Source organism: Schistocerca serialis, chromosome 2 (assembly GCF_023864345.2).
Source record: "Schistocerca serialis cubense isolate TAMUIC-IGC-003099 chromosome 2, iqSchSeri2.2, whole genome shotgun sequence".
NCBI lineage: Eukaryota > Metazoa > Arthropoda > Insecta > Orthoptera > Acrididae > Schistocerca > Schistocerca serialis.
The window spans coordinates 229,127,058-229,148,137 of record NC_064639.1 but is presented as its reverse complement, the minus strand read 5'-3'; positions in this window follow the sequence as shown (position 1 = coordinate 229,148,137).

Genomic DNA, 21,080 nt, shown 5'->3' with positions numbered 1-21,080 from the left:
AAATTCAAAGAAATAGTATCTGCAGTAATTGAAAGATTTATACCAAATAAATTAAGAAACGACGGAGCTAATCCTCCTTGGTACACAAAACGGGTTAGAACACTGTTGCAGAAACAACGAAACAAACATGTTAAATTTGAACAGACGCAAAATCCCCAAGGTTGGCGATCTTTTACAGAAGCTCGAAATTTAGCGCGGACTTCAATGCGAGATGCCTATAACAGTTTCCACAACGAAACTTTGTCTCGAAACCTGACAGAATATCCAAAGAGATTCTGGTCGTATGTGAAGTATGTTAGCGGCAAGAAGCAATCAATGCCTTCTCTGCACGATAACAATGGAGATACTATCGAAGACAGTGCTGCCAAAGCAGAGTTACTAAACACAGCCTTCCGAAATGCCTTCACACAACAAGACGAAGTAAACATTCCAGAATTCGAATCGAGAACAGCTGCCAACATGAGTAACGGAGAGGTAAATATCCTAGGAGTAGTGAAGCAACTTAAATTACTTAATAAAAGCAAGTCTTTTTTTGGTCCAGACTGTATACCAATTTGGTTCCTTTCGGAGTATGCTGATGCATTAGCTCCATACTTAACATCATATACAACTGTTCGCTCGATGAAAGATCCGTACCCAAAGAGTGGAAAGTTGCACAGGTCACACTAATATTCAAGAAAGGTAGTAGGAGTAATCCACTAAATTAAAGGCCCATATCGTTAACGTCGAAATGCACCAGGATTTTGGAACATATATTGTGTTCGAACATTATGGAATACCTCGCAGAAAACGGTCTATCGACACACAGTCAAAATGGGTTTAGAAAACATCGTTACTGGGAAACACAACTATCTCTTTATTCACATGAAGTGTTGAGAGCTATTGACAAGGGATTTCAGATTGATTCCGTATTTCTGGATTTCCGGAAGGCCTTTGACACTGTACCACGCAAGCGGCTCGTAGTGAATACGCGTACTTATGGAATATCGTCTCAGTTATGTGACCGGATTTGTGATTTCTTGTCAGAGAGGTCACAGTTCGTAGTAATTGACGGAAAGTCATCGTGTAAAACAGAAGTGATTTCTGGCGTACCCCAAGGTAGTGCTATAGGCCCTTTGCTGTTCCTTATCTATATAAACGATTTTGGAGACAATCTGAGCAGCCATCTTAGGTTGTTTACAGATGACGCTGTCGTTTACCGACTAATAAAGTCATCAGAAGATCAAAACAAACTGCAATACGGATTAGAAAAGATATCTGAATGGTGCGAAAAGTGGCAGTTGACCCTCAATAACGAAAAGTGTGAGGTCATCCACATGACTGCTAAGAAAAACTCGTTAAACTTCGGTTTCACGATAAATTAGTCTACTCTAAACGCCGTAAATTCAACTAAATGTCTAAGTATTACAATTACGAGCAACTTAAATTGGAAAGAACACACAGAAAATGTTGTGAGGAGGGGTAACCAAAGACTGCATTTTATTGGCAGGACACTTAGAAAATGTAACAGACCTACTAAGGAGACTGCCTACACTATGCTTGTCCGTCCTCTTTTAGAATACTGTTGCGCGGATCCTTACCAGATAGGACTGCCGGAATACAGCGAAAAAGTTCAAAGAAAAGCAGCACGTTTTGTATTATCGCGAAATATGGGAGACAGTGTCACAGAAATGATGCAGGAGTTGGGCTGGATATCATTAAAAGAAAGGCGTTTTTCGTTGCGACGGAATCTTCTCACGAAATTCCGATCACTAACTTTCTCCTCCGAATGCGAAAATAGTTTGTTGACGACCTACATAAGGAGAAACGGTTACCAAGATAAAATAAGGGAAATCAGAGCTCGTACGGAAAGATATAGGTGTGTATTCTTTCCGCGCGCTATACGAGATCGGAATAATGGAGAATTGTGAAGGTGGTTCGATGAACCGTCTGCCAGGCACTTAAATGTGATTTGCAGAGTATCCGTGTAGATGTAGATGATTACTATTACATTGGAATTTCGACTGTGGATTCAGATTTAATATTAGCAATGCCAAAATATGTGTGTTTTCAACGTAATAAGTCCAATAACCGTAAAAATATTTTGAAGATTAGCCACATTTTCACACGAATTATAACTTCCAAAAGAACACACATTTTAGCTAGTCCACAGGTAATGGCAGCTGTATACAAGACCAACACCATAAGAGTGTAACGAAAGTGAAAGATTATGAAATGAATTTACAACAGAGGCAACAATGCTTTGTATTCCTTGAATATTGTTAATGGAGAATGCAATCAGCCACAGACACTTTTAACAAGCTTTATTTTACTGACCTGGCTGGTTTGAGGGCTGTCGTACCCATCCTCTGTTTGCTACACTTGTTTAGTTACAGCACTGGAGTCGTCCGTACCTGACCCGAGGTATCGTTATCGCAAACATCATATGCGAACGACTCCCTGTTTACGAATCTAACACCATTGTGAAACATGTGTAGCCATCTGTGGGCAGTATACTTTGTGTCTTTGAAGTGTCAAAGTGTTGTATCGCGTAATGATGTCCATGGTAATCAAAAATTTTTTGATTTTTGTGACGAAACTTATATGCCTGATAAATGTGACTTCATCCTCTATATACGTGCGGCACGAATTATGTACTCGTAGTGTACTGAATTTATTCAGCTCTGAAAATGGTCATCGTTGACCGAAATCAATTACCTGACTAACAAACTTTTGCGGTCAGTGACTGGATTTACAATAAAATACACATCTGAAGATGAATATCATAGCCCGAAACTGATCATCGCTGTAAACTTAAAAGCTTTCAAAAGTGTTTGTGAATGACTTCATTCTGCATCGTGAGTCCTTGATTGAATAACGGCCCTGAAGTTCAACACAATCCCGTATTTACAATTACAATGTAATTAACAATTAGAATGTAATTAATCAGTTGTGATTTTGAAACTTTTATTCTTTAATTTGGATTCCAAAGTCGTTAGGCAAATCGCCAATAAGTTGGACGATGTTGATATTAAGAAGTGTAAAGGTGGTAGCTTAGTCCTATCCTTTACAAACATCTTTGTTCAGTAAAAGTTTAATAGTAGTATCAGACATCAAACAGCTGAGTCAGTTAGCCCAATGCTTGTTACGGAAAAACTCTAGAACCAAAAGAATAATCGCAGAACACAGATAATACAAAAGACTCAAATAGCTCTCTTATGTTCACTGTATACTTAATAACGGGTAGGCAACATAAAATGGCCCAGAAAATATTTAATGAACCTCAGGACAGGCAACCCGCCTTACATCATCTACCTCAGGTGTGGAGGATGTAAGTTGCGTTGCCTGTCTTACGGTTCACGAAATATTTTCCGTGCCAGTTTATGTTGGCCGCCCTGTTTATCCAAAGATATAACCAAGAGGCCAATGACTGCATGACTGCACAAGAGCGAAACACTGTATAGTTTACCCTCGGAATACAATACGTTTACCACTCAGAAGGACTTAATTGAATGTACGAAATATTTTTTTTTTAAATAAAACAAACTTCCGACGCCATTTTATAATATTCTTGTGCACATTAGGCAGATGCACTCACTTCTTGAAATATTTTTTCTCTTATCTCTAACCAGTGAGTAACACGAAATTTGCACATGTGTCGACTTATAATTCCCAATAAGAAATAAGTAGAATCACTGACCGAATGTTACCCAATATCAAGTCTATCCGATTGTATTTATACTTTGGTAATAAAAAAAAGTTTCACCTAATCTAACGTTCAGTGTGTTCAATCCTTTCTTTTCCTTTTATTTTCTAAATTTGCATTATAAACAAGGCAATCCTCCCGGAAACCTTGGACGCCACCAGTGGAGTGAAACAATTTCCAATTTAAAATGTAGTATCTCTGTGGATCTACAGCCTTGAGATGTTTAATAAACGTAAACATGGTAGGATACTACTTGTCATTGTCAACCACCTGCAAAAGCAACATGGAAAAGCACTACATTGTCTGGATACGTCGCCATGCATGCAGATAATGTAGTGCTTTTCCATGTTGCTTTTAGGGGTGCTTAACAATGAAAGTAGACGAAATTAGCTAATCGCGAGATTAAATAAAAATCGCATTTTAGCCTACGACGGACCACGTTTACGTTTATTAAATTTTAATTTATTTCTGGGACAATGTTATCCATTGTCCCATACAGAAAAGACAATTGTGTGTGTGTGTGTGTGTGTGTGTGTGTGTTGTTGTTGTTTGTGTGTGTGTGTGTGTGTGTGTGTGTGTGTGTAATTCTAGTCTCTCTAAATGTTATGGTTTGTCAACCGTACCCATTGAGTCACCTCAGACACACTCAAGAATCACTCTGTAAATAGAAAAAAGGGCTATCATAAAAAAATTTATACCTAGATACTCATGAAACCTTCCCGTCTCCTCTATATCTCTCTTGTTACGCAACCTTCCCTTCTACAATAACCTACGAAACCTTCTCTTAGGATTTCTATCTCTTGCTTAATAACAACAAATAAAATCTTCCCTTTGAAATTAATTCTCTTTCTCAATAATAATAAGTGCAATCTTCTCATACTAATTTAAAAACTGTTATTAAAAGTGATTTTCTGATTATTTCGACGAAACATAGAATGTGTCGTCGTCGTGGCCCTCGGTCGTTACCTGCAATAACCCAAAACTGTTCCTTACCTTTTTTATTGTTACTGGATCGCCATCTGACTGCTACATCGAACTGCCACATGAATATTACTCTATTTTACTATACTCTATTAGCTGCTGGTGGGTTGTCATAATAAGTGGCTGTATTTATTACCAAAGCTGACGTTATTCTTTAATTAATTTGATTGAAGTTACGTAATTCATAGTTCAACTTTTTCTTGACAACAATAAAGTTTGCAAAGGTTTACGTTGATGGTTTTTGGGATGGATTATATTCAGTAATACAATATTGCTGGCACCAATTAATTATATTCTGAAAACGATTCTTCAAATACTTACTGTTGGTAATGAAATGATTTTACAAACGTTCAAATGGGACTTACTTTTTACAATGATCTTACAACTGGCATTGCGCAAACATACCTTCAGTAGTCTTGAGTTTCTCAAAAAATAATTCAATAATATTAGTTCCTCTTATGATAATAGTTAGCTGATGTCTCTGTACATTCGTTTATAATCTCTTGCAAATCATAGCTGGTGGCTGGCATGCACACCGCTCCTCTCAACCTCTCGCTTCAGACCTTTACCGACTCGCTTCACATCTCGCTTACTACAGACTTCCTACGAACGCTTAAGTGCGGTCTCTCCCGCCAACAAAGCTTTCTGGTGCACACAATCCCTGCTACCATTACAAAATGTATCAATGCGCGGTCTTTCCCGCTCGTTTCTTAAAATGTATTCATACGCGGACTCTCCCGCCCTTTTTAAAATTATATCAATGTGCGGTCTCTCCCGCCAACAATACTTTGGTGCAGACATTCCCTGCTACCACAACTATTTCCAAAATGACAAATATTAATTATTCGTACTTAATCCTATTAATAAAATATAAACATCTTTCATAAATTGTGGTTTGTCAATAGACAACAGAAATATACACGTCTTACACTCATAGTGTGTCTAATGACGCTAAAAATACTGTTGGAATAACTGTGTTGTGTGAGAGATCTCAGGAGAAACGCAGGCAGTTCCCCATCTGGAAATTCTGTTACTGTTTTTCTTAAAAAAAGAAAAAGAAAAAGAAACTTATGTTCTCTTATGAGGCCCGCCCACTTGTAACTTCATTGAGAGAACTTTATCCAGCCAGTGGAAGTTGTCTTCGTGTTGGGTTGAGGGGCGCTGTTTCTCGGCTGATGTGGCGTCCACAGCACCTGCAAGTTTCATTCCTGGAGGCGGTTTCCAGCGTCAACACTGGAGCCTGGGGCCGCGGTGGGCCCGCGTTTGGTCAGTAGGCTCTCAGTTTCGGAACTCCTTGCGGCCTCCCTCAGGCATCGTCACGTACTGTTCTGCGTCAGCACATTTAGTCTTCAAAATGCAGCAGAATGTCCCCCCTCGCGAATCACAGCACACATTGTACTGTAAGAGGAACACGAAGAATTACTTTCTAGTGGTTAAACAACAAGCAGAATAAAAACTGGTAAATTTAGGGAAAATGTAAACGGAGTTAAAATAAGCGCGATCAGTATAAATTATAATATTCCGTTACACCCTACTACTGTAAAGAACTAGGGATCGTGTACTTAAACACTGAAACAATATTTATGCCTGTTGTTCACTTCTCCTCGCCCATTCATCAGGTTACCAATACATTCGACTATGTCACAGCGAATAATTCGACTCAACCACAATTATACGACAGCTGTGCGGAAACTAAGGTCCGATCGGTCGCGAAATGAAAACCTCTGTAAAATTCGAAAATTTTTTACTTTCTACAATTAGCTACACCCTTCAGCTACTTCTCTGCATAGGTGCCGCTTAGGCATTTGTCGTAGCGTTGTGCCAACTTTCTAATACCTTCGTCATAGAATGTAGCGCTTGTGATTCCTGCAAATTATCGACGCTGGTCTGCAGCTCATTGTCTGTGCCGAAAAGCTGTCACCATGTGAGCAGAGATGAAAATCAGAGGAAGACATGTCTGGGATGTATGATGGACGATCAAAGACTTCCCATCAAAAACACTGCAGGACCGTCTTCTTGGCCACTGCAGTGAGCTGACGAGAACTGTCATGAGACAGGAAGTGGGTGACGGTTACGTTATATGGGCTACAAGAAATCAGGCGAAATCCCATGGCATGCGGAAGACACTATTTTCTAGTCATTTTCACGTGCTCACTGTGCGATCAGAACCGAAAATAGCAACGAGACGCGATCGACGGTCATACTACAGACACTGTCCTACAAATCTGTGCAATAGATAAGAGAAGATTATCTTCTCTGCCAGGATCGCTAACATATCCTTTATTCTCGATAACTGGTCTAGCGGCGTCCTGGCTGCAATGATGTGCTCTGTTATGAGTGGCGTAAGAAAATGGCTCTGAGCACTATGGGACTTGACTTCTAAGGTTATCTGTCCGCTAGAACTTAGAACGACTTAAACCTAACTAACCTAAGGACAACACACACACACACATCCATGCCCGAGACAGGATTCGAACCTGCGACCGTAGCGATCACGCGGTTTCAGACTGAAGCGCCTAGAACCGCTCGGCCACAGTGGCGTAAGACATGTACGTGGTGAATAGCTGTGTACATAGTGTTTTAATTTTGACATGGCAGTGCATCAGATTGTTAGCCAGTTACGTAGCTACCAATGCATGAGAAAGAGTACTCTTGTTGCTGTTTTGAGAAATATGCAATAACCAACCTGTCGAGTTCTGAAGGTGGTGACGTTGATCACCAAAATCGGTTATCGAGAAAAAAGGTTATTGTTAGTGATCTTGCCAAAGAAGTTTATCTTGTCTAATCTATTATCATAGATCACCCCTTGCGGTTCAAAATATGTGAACTAAAAGACATCGATGCAAAGCTTCATCGGATGTTCACTGTTGCTTCCGTGTATATATATATATCATTGTGGTGCACCTTTTAATTCACACGATAGCCAGAGTTATTGTTTATCGCATCTCCACGAACATTTTGAAGGAACTACTTGCTTTTCACCTTTACTCTGCGTATGTGTCACGTCAACAGTTGCTACAAGTGGATACCCTTTTGTGTGAATGTGCGTGGCAACAACAGATTTGTAGAAGTCATATAATATAAATAACTGTTAATGTTCACTGAATCTTAGTGATAAGTTCTTATCGTCTGACCTAGCACCACATTCGGTGCATTTGATTGTATACAGGGCTCATTTATTCGACGATGAATTCTGATTCTTACCATATGGCGTGTCTGAAGGTGGGAATATAGTCTGCCGTAATCAGTCAGTTTTAACGTGATCAGATTTTGCCATATTACTAGCACCATAAATATGGCTGATCTGTCCTAAACTGGTTAATTACCAGAGTTTTTCGGTACCAATTACATAAGAATATAACTGAAACTAATTTTGTTTACTTTTTGCATTATTTTCATTTACCAACGGTAGCACACAGGAAACGGTGCAGAAGGATGGGGTAATAAATATGAAGTCGTTTTATTGTGCGAGCAAGATGCAGGATAGAGGAGCAGCAGAAAAGAGATTGGATGAAAAGTTGATATCAAATTTGAGGGAAGTTAAGGTATTCTGCTACCTTCGAACCGAAATAACGCGTGGTGAATAACGCTAGACAGACATAAGAAGCAGTCTACCACAGGACAGAAAGCATTTTCTCATCAAATAAAATCTACTAGTATCAAATTGAGAAATTAACTTTAGAAATAAATATCTGATAGTGCACATCTTGGGTATGGAACTGCGTGCAACTGAATCATGACTATGGAAATACCAGAAAAAAGAGTATCGAAGCGTTTGTAGTGTAGCGTTATAAAAAGATGCTGAGAATTAGGTGGACTGATAAAAGCAGGTTCTCTAAGTAGAAGACCCTGTTGAATGGGCATGTACGAGGATCGTTCAACAAGTAATGATACATACTTTTTTCTGAAAGCAGGTTGGTTTTGTTTAGGTTACAATACGTTATATTATTCTCCAGCTTTTGGCTGCAAAACCCTATTTCTCCGTTTAATGCGACGGCCTTGTGCCGTCTTACTGGGAGAGCCTGTATGCCTGGATGATACTACCGGCAGACGTAGGAGCCAACATCTTGCTGCATCAATAACCTACCCATCATCCACGTGCTGTTTCCCGTGGAGTGTATCCTTTATTGCGACAAACATATGGAATGAAATGTAATTAAATCAAGACGCTAAGCTGCCGACAGGCGTTGATATACATCAACGGGGATAGTGGAAAACGTGTACCCCGACCGGGACTCGAACACGGGATCTCCTGCTTACATGGCAGACGCTTTATCTATCTGAGCCACCCAGGGCACAAAGGATAGTGCGACTGCAGGGATTTATCCCTTCCACGCTCCCTGTGAGACCCGTATTCCCAACTTAATGTCCACACACTACATTCAAGTGCCCGTGCCCATTACGTGGGCAGGGCCACTCCCCTCACGGGGAACGTGCAAGGGATAAATCCCAGCAGGTGCACTATCCTCTGTGCCCTCGGTGGCTCAGATTGATAGAGCGTCTGTCATGTAAGGAGGAGATCCCGGGTTCGAGCCCCGGTCGGGGCACACATTTTCAACTGTCCCCGTTGATGTATATCAACGCCTGTCGGGAGCTTAGCGTCTTGATTTAATTGTCATTTCTTTCTAGAAAGCTGCACAGTCACCGATGGTATCTGTTCTTTCGCTGGCTCGGATGGATAGAGCGTCTGCCATGTAAGCAGGAGATCCCGGGTTCGAGTCTTGGTCGGGGCACACATTTCCAACTGTCCCCGTTGATGTATATCAACGCCTGTCGGCAGCTTAGGGTCTTGATTTAATTATCATTTCATCCGAGAGAGCTGCACGGTCACCGATGGTTTCTGTTCTTTCGAACGTGTCCGAGAGAACAGATACCATCTTCATATATGAAACAGAGGGTAGGCGGATGGTACGAGATCAGAGCTGTAGAGTGGAGGACAAAGAACAGGCCAATGAAGTTTTGTGAGGTCCTTTTTGGTGCGCAGACTTGTGTGAGGCCTTGCGTTATTGTGTAAGAGAAGCCGTTAGTTTCCATTTTTGTGGCGAGGAATGTGCTGAAGTCGTTTCTTCAATTTCCGACACTGCAGGAGTCGCACCTGTGTGCGGCCGGCCGGCCCGCGGGAGATGGGACAGGTTTGCGCGACCGTGCTGCGATGACGACAGACGCCTCGCCCAACGACTCACCGTGCTTTTGTTCAAAGCCAGATCTCTGTAGAAATTCTGCAATTGCCTCTGAATATCTGTGACTCTCTGGTTTTCCGCCAAACGAAACTCAATGACAGCTCTCCGCCTGGCTCGTACTTCCATCACAGACATCATTTTGAAGACTACATATAGCTCCGCCTCCTAGTGGAACTTCATGAAACTGTAGGGTGTGACGCAGGAATATTCCGCGATGTCCTACAACAAATTCCGCAATTTTTTCAACCGAAACTGGACAGTAAAAAAAGTGTGTTGCATTACTTATTGAACGCCCGTCGTATTAACACATCTGGGACCATGGGACTAGAGGGAGTTTTAAAGAACTGAGATCCGAAGACCTAGGGTATTACGAAGCAACGTGAATCAGAATGAGCGGAGTATTAGTAATGACGGAGGCTAATGAAAGACGTGTTTTTGTTGGGAGTATTCTGTGGCAGTAGAATGCATCTGAAAAGAAAAGCACTGTACACCTCAAAAAGCGTTTGTTGTCCACCGTATGTATAAAATAAAACCTGACGAAAGACGGTACTAAACGCTAAAGGCGGGCTACTAGTACCGGAACTTACCAGTATTGCGTATGTTCATGGAATTTTAGTGGGACCCCCTGAAAGAAAGTTGGCATTATTTCCTAGTAAGCTTTGTACGTGAACAAATAAGCTTTGGGCTGAGGTGAGGTGAGGGGAGATACGTTTTTGTACCTAATCCCATTCACCTGCACTGTTCGGTCCACGTTCGCTTCTTCTCTTGTAGCGCTGCTCTGCAACGATGCTAGAATGTTGCAGGTAACCGCAGATGGGATAAAGGAGTGCTACTATACTGATCGACGTAATACGTGTGTGATGGAACTATAGCAGCGGAACAAAGGGTAGAACAGCGTTGTTCTGTTTTCTAGTCTGGATATTGCTGTAACCTGTTGTAGTGACATGCAGCTCTGACCGTGGATGGAGAGGAAGGTACGACAGCCATTTTAACTTGATTTGGAGTGCGACTTGTAAGTAAATGGGTGTCAATCACATTTCCACTTGTGTTTTTGTAACTTTCAGTAAATTTAAACGCAAGATAACCCGTTAATTCTTAATTGTACGCCCTTAAATGACAGATGACCTTAAAGTGCATGTCTGTCACTATACGTTAGTTACATAATGCTGAAATTCATCAGTTATTATGCGCCATAAAAGTTGTTAACCTGAAATGTGATCTTCGGGTAGAACGGGAAGCGGTAGAATGGGATAATGTCCCGTTCTGCCCGCTCATTTTTTGATGCAAGTAGATTTGAAACTATGTATTTCTGTTTCTCTCCGTAGCTTTCCAGATGGCATGAACTTACATTAGAAAGGCTGATAGATAACAATTGAATATTAAAAATCAAAGAAAATGGTACTTTCAGCCGTTTTATTTTCCGAAATGGGGGTCTTGATAGAACCTAAGGAGCTTAATGTACCCGAATCAACGTTGGAAAAATACTTCGTAACGCTAATAAATATCCAAACTACAGAGTTATCGAATCAAATGGAAAATGTCAATGGAGAGCAGAGTTTTCTAGTCCACTTGTGAAACAGCTCATTTTCAGTTCATTAGCCTATCAGGTAGCAGAAATAAATGGATTACCACACGATTTGACGAAGAGACTTGTATATCTGGGCAGAAATTGATTATAGGATATATTACCAGGCATCCTATGTTGTCTATTCGAAGGCCAGAAAATACATCTGATGCACGAGTGGTGGGATTCAATGAAATAACAATAAAAGTAACTTGGTATTAGACTTTAAAAGGAATTGTAAATTTTAAAAATATTAATATATATACTTATTGTTAATGAATTTAGTGATTCTATATTCCTTAGTATAAATTGTTTATTAAACAGCTTTATGCAGTAGTTTTAAGGTGATATTTCTAATTATTACAACGTTTATGTAGTAATTCCACGAAAAATTTACTTAGCCCGTTCCCCCCCATGGGTGGGGCATAACAGTAAATATATATACAGGGTGGTCCATTGATAGTGACCGGGCCAAATATCTCACGAAATAAGCATCAAACAAAAAAACTACAAAGAACAAAACTTGTCTAGCTTGAAGGGGGAAACCAGATGGCGCTATGGTTGGCCTGCTAGATGGCGCTGTCATAGGTCAAACGGATATCAACTGCGTTTTTTTAAATAGGGACCCACTTTTTTTTTTACATATTCGGGTAGTACGTAAAGAAATATGTTTTAGTTGGACCACTTTTTTCGCTTTGTGGTAGATGGCGCTGTAATATTCTCGAACGTAAAAGGACGTGGCATCATGTAACATTCCGCCAGTGCGGACGGTATTTGCTTCGTTCTGTATTTTAAATTAAAAACCTACGTGTTACAAACTGTTCGTCTAAAATTGTGAGCTATATGTTTGTGACTATTACAGCGCCATCTATCACAAAGCGGAAAAAGTGGTCCAACTAAAACATTCATATTTCTTTACGTACTACACGAATATGTAATAAAAAATGGGGGTTCTTACTAAAAAAAAAACGCAGTTGATATCCGATCTAGAAGGCCAACCATACCGCCATCTGGTTTCCCCCTTCAAGCTAGACAAGTTTCGTTCTTTGTAGTTTTTTCGTTTGATAATTATTTCGCGAGATATTTGGCCCAGTCACTATCAATGGACCACTGTGTATGCATTTGTTTTGAAAAGCAAAAATGTACAACGTACAGTTTTAAGTGGTTTTCAGGTAAGATACGTTAGGCTGTACTACAAGGTGCGTTTTTTTGCGTTTAGGAAGTATTTCCTTATGGTGCTATAATTTAGAAAAATTTTTGAGCGTCAAGTATCGCATTCCGCCTCGAGTTCCCCTATACATTAACTAGTGGACATCGTATGGCTGCACTGGTCACGCCCTATAACAGATATTTCTTGTGGTTACACATACATCCGTTCACTGCAGCCCACCAAGATCGTCGTTCATGGCGATGTAGTTATTGCAGTTTTTCATGTACGTGGTGCGGGGGATACACGCAAACATTAGCCGGTATATCTGGAGTTTCTCTTCGACTTTACACATCTGGCGAATGACCATTACCGTTACGTGATATGCTCGTGCGAATACACATCACTGAATATATTTTTATTACGAAATTAACATCTTTTCGTACACGATTCTTCTGCGGTTCCGTCGCGTGAGCCACCCAACTACCAACTAAGTCTTTGTTCAGCGGTTACCAATTGCGCGCCAAACAAATGTGTAGCAAGACGTAATGATGCAACTGTCACTCTTTGCGACGATAGTAGCTTACATGCTTGCAACCAGCAGCATACTGGTTATATATATAGGAGATTTAGCAAAGCCTATCGAGAGTTACAACAACATTTTTACAGGTCACACCGTCTCCTTATATCGATTTTGTAATGAGGTTCCCCAGAGTTTTACATGTAGACATGCACTTATCACAGGCACATATTTTCTTCGAAATGAGAAACGAGAAATATCGATAAAATGAATGCTTTATGACATAGCATACAAATAAATTAATAATAAACTTTGTAACTGAATTTTTCGTCGTTGCTTGGCTGGAAATATCAATATGACCCAGAAAACGCTTGCCATTGTGCTTGAATAATGATAACAAAACCAGCGGCTATTTTTTAATCCGTGTCGTTTATCCTATTTAACACATGATACCAGTTTCGACGCCATATGCAGTAATCTTCAGGCGCCAAGCGTAACCTGCCATCCACAACCGCTCATGTGCAAATAAACAGAATCTGTAAGCGTTTTCTCATATCGATTTCTCGGTTGCGGAGTACCTTTGCGAGCGGCTGGATTGCAGAGTCGAGCACGGGATGCGGAGCAGCTATGTTGTGTTGTGGGTAGGTCTGTATGGGAATGGCATTATTATGGAAGTTCAAGTGTGGCTGCAAGTACTATTATCGTGAAGTAATGAGAGATGGAAGTGGATTCAGTGAAAACTCCGTAAAGAAGTAATTAAATATGAGCAGTGCCACGGATAACATATTTGAGTATCCGCCTGTTTGCTTGTCGTACCGTACAACGTCAATAATCCGCGTCGTGTTCGGCCTCACAGAATGAAACTAATGTGAACAAGTAAAATAGTTTACCACAAAGGAGAGCAATCAAGTTCCAGTGTCTTCTACCGAGCGTGACAACTTGCGTTCGGTCATTGCGTTTGCGCATCATTCCGCAACATCAACAGTCAGCTACGTTGCGACGGTTGTGCAGGGTCGGCATTGTTAGGATCGAATTTGGCAAGGTTAATGGTTAAGTGGTGGCCGGATGCCCTTCCTGCCGCCACCCCGTACTCCGCGGGACGGAATCAGTGTACCCCAGCTGTCGGCGTCTACTGTGGAATAGTGCGAACGTGTTCACATGTCTGCGGGTCGCGTAACTGAGACGGAACGTGCGGACCAGCCCGGTATTCACCTAGCGGGATTTGGAAAACCGCCTAAAAACCAGATCCAGGCTGCTGGCCGACATACCGCCCCTCGTCGTTAATCCGCCGGGCGGATTCGATCCGGGGCCGGCGCGCCTACCCGAGTCCAAGGAAGCAGCGCTTTAGCGCTCTGGGCGAACTTGGCGGGTGTACGAGTGAGAACTGCGAACCGTAAATTAACTTTTATGAATAGTGTTATATTATTACGAGTGTCAATAACGACTGGTACCGAATATCTGTGTGTACGTGAAGACCGTAAGGACTTTGGTTCGTCCATTTGGCTTCCGCATCATCATGAATCACGTGCGTCGTGTCGGTTAGGCGTACGCGCATCTAAGTGATAATTGTGGACAGATAATCGTCAAACTGCCTGTGTATCTATCACCGAAGGTTCGGCCAGAGTAAGACTGTGAAATACGTGTGACGGCGTTTTAAGTACAATAATGACGACAATAATGACGACAGGAAGAAGATGCTGTGATATGCGAAAGAATAGCTTTTCAGAGCATTCACACAACGTTGGCGCCGGTGGCGACACCTACAACGTGCTAACATGAGCAAAGGTACCAACCGATTTCTCATACACAAACAGCAGTTGACAGGCGTTACCTGGTGAAACGTTTCCGACTTTGATAAAGGTCGGTTTGTAGCCTATCGCAATTGCGGTTTATCGTATCGCGACATTGGTGCTCGCGTTGGTCTAGATCCAATGACTGTTAACAGGATAAGGAATCGGTGGGTTGAGGAGGGTAATACGGAACGCCGTGCCGGATCCCAACGGCTGCATATCACTAGCAGTCGAGATGACAGGAATCTGATACACATGGCTGTAACGGATCGTGCAGCCACGACTCGATCCCTCAGTCAACATATGGGGATGTTTGCAAGACAACAACCATCTGCACGAACAGTTCGACGACGTTTGCAGCAGCACGGACTATCAGCTCGGAGACCATGGTTGCGGTTACCCTTGACGCTGCATCACAGACAGGAGTGCCTGCGATGGTGTACTCAACGACGAACCTGGGTGCACGAATGGCAAAACTTCATTTTTTCGGATGAATCCAGGTTCTATTTACAGCATCATGATGGTCGCATCCGTGTTTGGCGACAACGCAGTGAACGCACATTGGAAGCGTGTATTCGTCATCACCATACTGGCATGTCACCCGGCGTGACGGTATGGGGTGCCACTGGCCACACATCTCGGTCACCTCTTCTTCGCGTTGACGGCACTTTGAACAGTGGACGTTACATTTCAGATGTGTTACGACCCGTGGCTCTATCATTCATTCGATCCCTGCGAAACGCTACATTTCAGCGGGATAATGGACGACCACATGTTGCAGGTCCTGTACGGGCCTTTCTGGATACAGAAAATGTTCGAATGCTGCCCTGGCCAGCACATTCTCCAGATCTCTCACCAATTGAAAACGTCTGGTCAATGGTGGGCGAGCAACTGGCTCGTCACAATACGCCAGTCACTACTCTTGATGAACTGTGGTTTCGTGTTGAAGCTACATGGGCAACTGTTACTGTACAGGCCATCCAAGCTCTGTTTGACTCAATGCCCAGGCGTATCAAGGCCGTTATTACGGCCAGAGGTGGTTGTTCTGGGTACTGATTTCTCAAGATCTATGAACCCAAATTGCGTGAAAATTTAATCACATGTCAGTTCTAGTATAATATATTTGTCCAATGAATACCCGTTTATCATCTGCATTTCTTCTTGGTGTAGCAATTTTAATGGCCAGTAATGTATATTCAAATTTCTAGCCAGTCACATAAGAGTGGCGCTCGTAGAATCACTGCGGGGATGCAAATCAGGTTTGATTTAAATACACGAGTTACGTTAATGACTGGACGTGGTGAGCTGATGAAGTAGTTGATGTAGTCAAGTATGTCTTTAAGGCAACGAAGACATCATCATCAAAATCTCAGTGTGTAAGGGAGCATGCAGAAGGGCTGCGAGAAGTTGGATAGCCCTCCTGCGATATTACTGAAGATCTGGCAGGAATGTAGCCACTGTACATGATCGCTGACATCCGTGGTCCGGAGAATGTACGGTTGCAAAAAGCCCAGGCTCCGGACGGCCTCATCGTACTACCGAGAGGGAAGATCACTATTTTCTTCCTATCGTTTTGGCTCATCGTATTGGATATGCAGCAGCAATTTGAACAGCAGTTTTCAGTGTATGGCTCTGACGCATCGTACTGCATACGCAGAGGCAATTTCAGCAGCAGTTGGCACCACAGTGAGCGACTTTAGTGGTGCCAAGCAAGGATTCATTGGAGGGCGATATCGTTTGGCAGCAGGGCCGCTCTCGTGGTTATCCCATGCACCCTGACTGCAAATTTGTACACCAGTCTGGTAATTCGACCTGTTGTGCTGCCATTCATGAACACCGTTCTAGGGGGTGTTATCCAAAAGGATAGCGCTCGCCCACATGCCACTGTTGTAACCCAGTGTGCTCTACAGAACATCGAATCCTGCCTTCGCCTGTTCGATCAACGGATCTCTTCCAACTGACCACATATGGGACATCATCGTACAACTACTCCAGTTTCATCCACAAATCGAACCTGTATTAACTGGCCAAGTGCCACAGGCATAGAACTGCATCCTACAAACTGATATCCGGCACCTGTACAATGCATGCACGTTTCCATGTTTGCGTTAGACGTACTGGCGATTACACCAGGCACTAGTGGACCAGGATTTCATATTTGCAACGGCTTATCGCAAAGTTACATTTACCTGTCATCTTGCAATGTTGATCACTTAAATATGTGACCTACACAACCGTATTCACGAAATTTCATTACTCTGCAGTAATTATTTTGAGCAGTTGCTATTTTTCCCGCCAGTGATCTTGCATCGAGACTGCCTTTCATATCATTATGTTTACGAGAATATGGAGCAAATGAGGGAATGAGTATCATTACTTCTGAGGCGAGATAAATGATCAACCATACCGATTTTATAGGAGAGGTGGCGCTAAAGTAGATTAAACCCACATATACTAGGCGTTGACATATTAAATGCTGATTTGACGATCGTGAAATCGTACCTTTTGGCGTAATGAAGTCATCTTTTGTAAACAATTTTTTTATATTTTTGTCTCGTAAAATGAACAACGTTGTGCTAGAAGGATATAATAAACAGCTCATATGCCCAGTTCGGAACGAGGTACTCGCGGAGGAAGAGGAGCTAAGGTTCCCCTTGGTTTTGAGGCAAGTGTTGGAGCCACTGATCCTCTTCCACTTCTTTCCAACCCCTCCCGCCCCCCCCCCCTCTCCTTCCGACCCACTAACAACTCCCCTCGTAATTGGTTGCAAAGAACAGAGGCGCTATAATGAGCCTGATCTCAAACAGACCGTTCTGCTCGTTAGAGAAGAGAAAGATAAGTGAAAAAACTTCCGCTAGCACTTGTAGTTGCGCAAACTTCTGAGCCAAGTTAGCAGTAGACGCACCGGTTCGGCATAAGTTTTATTGCACACTGAACTTAGTCCAGTTTTAGAATTTGGTCAGTGAGATTTTTTGGTTTTTGACTGGCAACATATACATACACTCAATGCATATTTGTTGTTGCTTACAGGATCTGAAGACGGTGGTAGCTGAAGGAAATAATGTACTGAATGTCTTAATTAATTCGCGCTTTTTGTTGGACGTAGAACACACGTTTATTTTAGTAGAAGAGATAAGATAATTTACGGAAATTAGTGTCCTTCGACAGCTACAAAATTTCTTCAATTTCGAGGAAAAAATGGATTCCCCGATAAAAAAAATCTGGGTCTTTTGACACGACCCTCTCACGGAGACATTCTTCGGGAGTGTTAAAAATATGTGTTCTGCAGAAATTTCCTGCTGCATGGACTGAAACAGATTGCAGTTGGAAGGAGCGATATCTAGTGAATATGGCGGGTGTGGTAAGGTATCCCATCGGCGTTCCTTCAAGGTTTCCTTCACTTGGTTTGCGACATGGGGTTTTGCACTGGTATGAAGCAGAATGTCTCTGACATTTCTCTGAACACATGGCTGCCGTTTGTCTTTCAGTGCGCAATTCAAACTTACTAACTTACTAACTGTGCTTCGCAGCGTTCAGCATTCACCGTTCGAGACGGTTGCAGCAGCTCATGGTACACCACACCGACCAGTACGTAACGTGTCACGTACCTCAGTTGTTTTTGAACCGTCGAAACCAATCTCTGCACGTTATTTCCGATGGAGCTTGTTCTCTCTATAAGTACGTACTAGCAAACGACGAGTTTCCGCAACAGATTTCTTGAGATGAAAGCAGAAGAGCAACACGTTCTGAAAATGCTGTTTCGTAGGTACAAAACCCGGCGTGTCCATGCCACTACGTAAGTATTTTGTTTCCACCCTACTCGAAAGTCACGCACAGATCTGAAAGCCTAAAGACTTTTCTATTACATAAGTCAACTACTGCCCTCTCTTCGCCAACAACAAGAATTAATTCAAGCTCGCAATAGTAAATATAAAATCAAATGGTTCAAATGGCTCTGAGCACCATGGGACTTAACATCTGTGGTCATCAGTCCCCTAGAACTTAGAACTACTTAAACGTAACTAACCAAAGGATATCACTCACATCCATGCCCGAGGCAGGATTCGAACCTGCGACCGTAGCAGTCGCGCGGTTCCGGACAGAGCGCCTAGAACCGCTAGACCACCGCGGCCGGCAGTAAATATAAAAACTCATCACCGGAGTGGAGGAAGGACAGCAGCGATCGTAAATTTTTAATCTGTTTATTGTAGATCAATTTCAGCTACTATGTAGCTATCTTCAATCCATTATGACATGATGACTGATCATAATTATAATGGCGTATGGTACGACTGTACGTTACAGATGACACAGGTTGTTCGTTACCTATAATGTAAAGTGGTACCACGTGCTATTATATTTACAATCAGTCAACACGTACTGGATGTAATGCACAGAAGATAGCCTCAAAGTAGCTGAAATCCACCTGAAATAAACGATTAAAAATTTACGAGCGATGTGCCTTCTCTCCTGTGTTCGATCTCATTAATACGGTCGTGGAGGCATACTTTTCCTGATTGAAATAAACCTGTTAGAAACCACTGATATATCCACACCATCAGAAAGGCAATAAACACGACGTTAAGAACTACGAGAAATTTCTTCGCTCCTCGCTTTCCAAGATTCTAACAGAGTGGAAACAACAGTGGACCGTTATTTAGGTGAACCTCAAGATGCTTTTAATTAGAGCAGGTCATGTTCTGAACAAATAATTAATCTGAAGTCAATCATTCACAGTGGACTCCTGAATACAAAAATATTATAATAATGTTTGTTAGTTTCAAAAACGCGTTTGATTCTATTGCCAGTGAAACTATAGCTAAGGTAACCTGAGAATGTGATGTAAAGTTTAAATTAGCAAATCTAGTTCGTAAAATACTTAGACACACTACCTACGTTGAAATTTATCACAGAAATAACTGAGCCCTTCCAAATAAAAATCTACATATGCCAAGTCTCTTTACTTGTCTTCTAGCGAAAACAGTGAAAATTTGGAATGGAAAGCTGAATGAACGTAATATTTCACCATTAAGGTTGGAAAGAAGTAACAAAAACATTGGAATTACAGGTGGTTTTACTATACTTTCTTAAAGTGTGGCATATGCTTCAATACAAATTAATCTTTTAGAAGTAACATTAAAAATGAACCGAAATTTATGGTTACATAGAGAAGGTTAAAAAATTCTAATAACTTCGGAAGATAAACGCTCAGTTTGGATAAAGCTCCTTTAGACAAAAGGACGCCTAAAATGTGAAAGGAAGGGCCTGCGGTATAGCGAAAGACCTTTACAGTAGTAAAGACTGTCTAAACATGCAAAAATAAGGCAGTGGAATAAAGTAGTGGAGCCACACTGTCTACATGCAGGCAAATAACTATAGAAATATTAAAATACTAAGAAGGCGAAACATTAAAAAAAAATTACGCCCACGAAAAACCATGGAAAGTTGAAAATTACGAAGTTACGATGGTTGTTTGTTTAGTTGGTTAGGGGGAGGAGACCAAACAGCGAAGTCATCCGTACCATCCGATTATGGAAAACCTAAATCAGGATGGCCGGACGTGGGTTTGAACCGTCATCCCCCTGAATGCGAGTCCACTGAAAATTGCTATGAAATTTATCGAAACATACGAGTAAAAAAAAGACTGGTATTGTTTGGACATTTATATTGAATGCCAGATAGTAGATTAAACAAAAAGATATTCAAATATTTATGGACTAGAAGTGACAAAGTTGGGCCCACAAAATGGGAAAAAGAAAAAATAATACAAAAAGTGAAGGAAGAGCTCATAGAGAAGTTTTTAGGAGGAATGTATTGAATATGGGAGAATTCCAAGGTGGGAATGTTAAGAAAACTGGTGTAACGTCGACAGAAGACCGAAAGAAAACATAGATGAAAGCACACTGGAAGGAACGAACAACAATTAATGAATTGAAATTAGCGTGCGGCCATTAGTTGACCCATCCAGAAGGAAAACAAAGAAACATTCAGTGATCTAGATATTAGCTCATGCAAATAACCGCATACCATGGCTTGAGTTGAACAGAGTTACAGTGGTGTGCACGTAGGAAGGTGGAAGGTGGGACATGCACAGTCGCAAGGGGCAGTATACCACGTGACACTAGCCAATAGTCATTGTGCAGCGCCCTTCAGTAGCGTCCATTTTAGGATTCCCTTAGGCCAGTTACTGATGATTCTCATGTTATTTCAGGC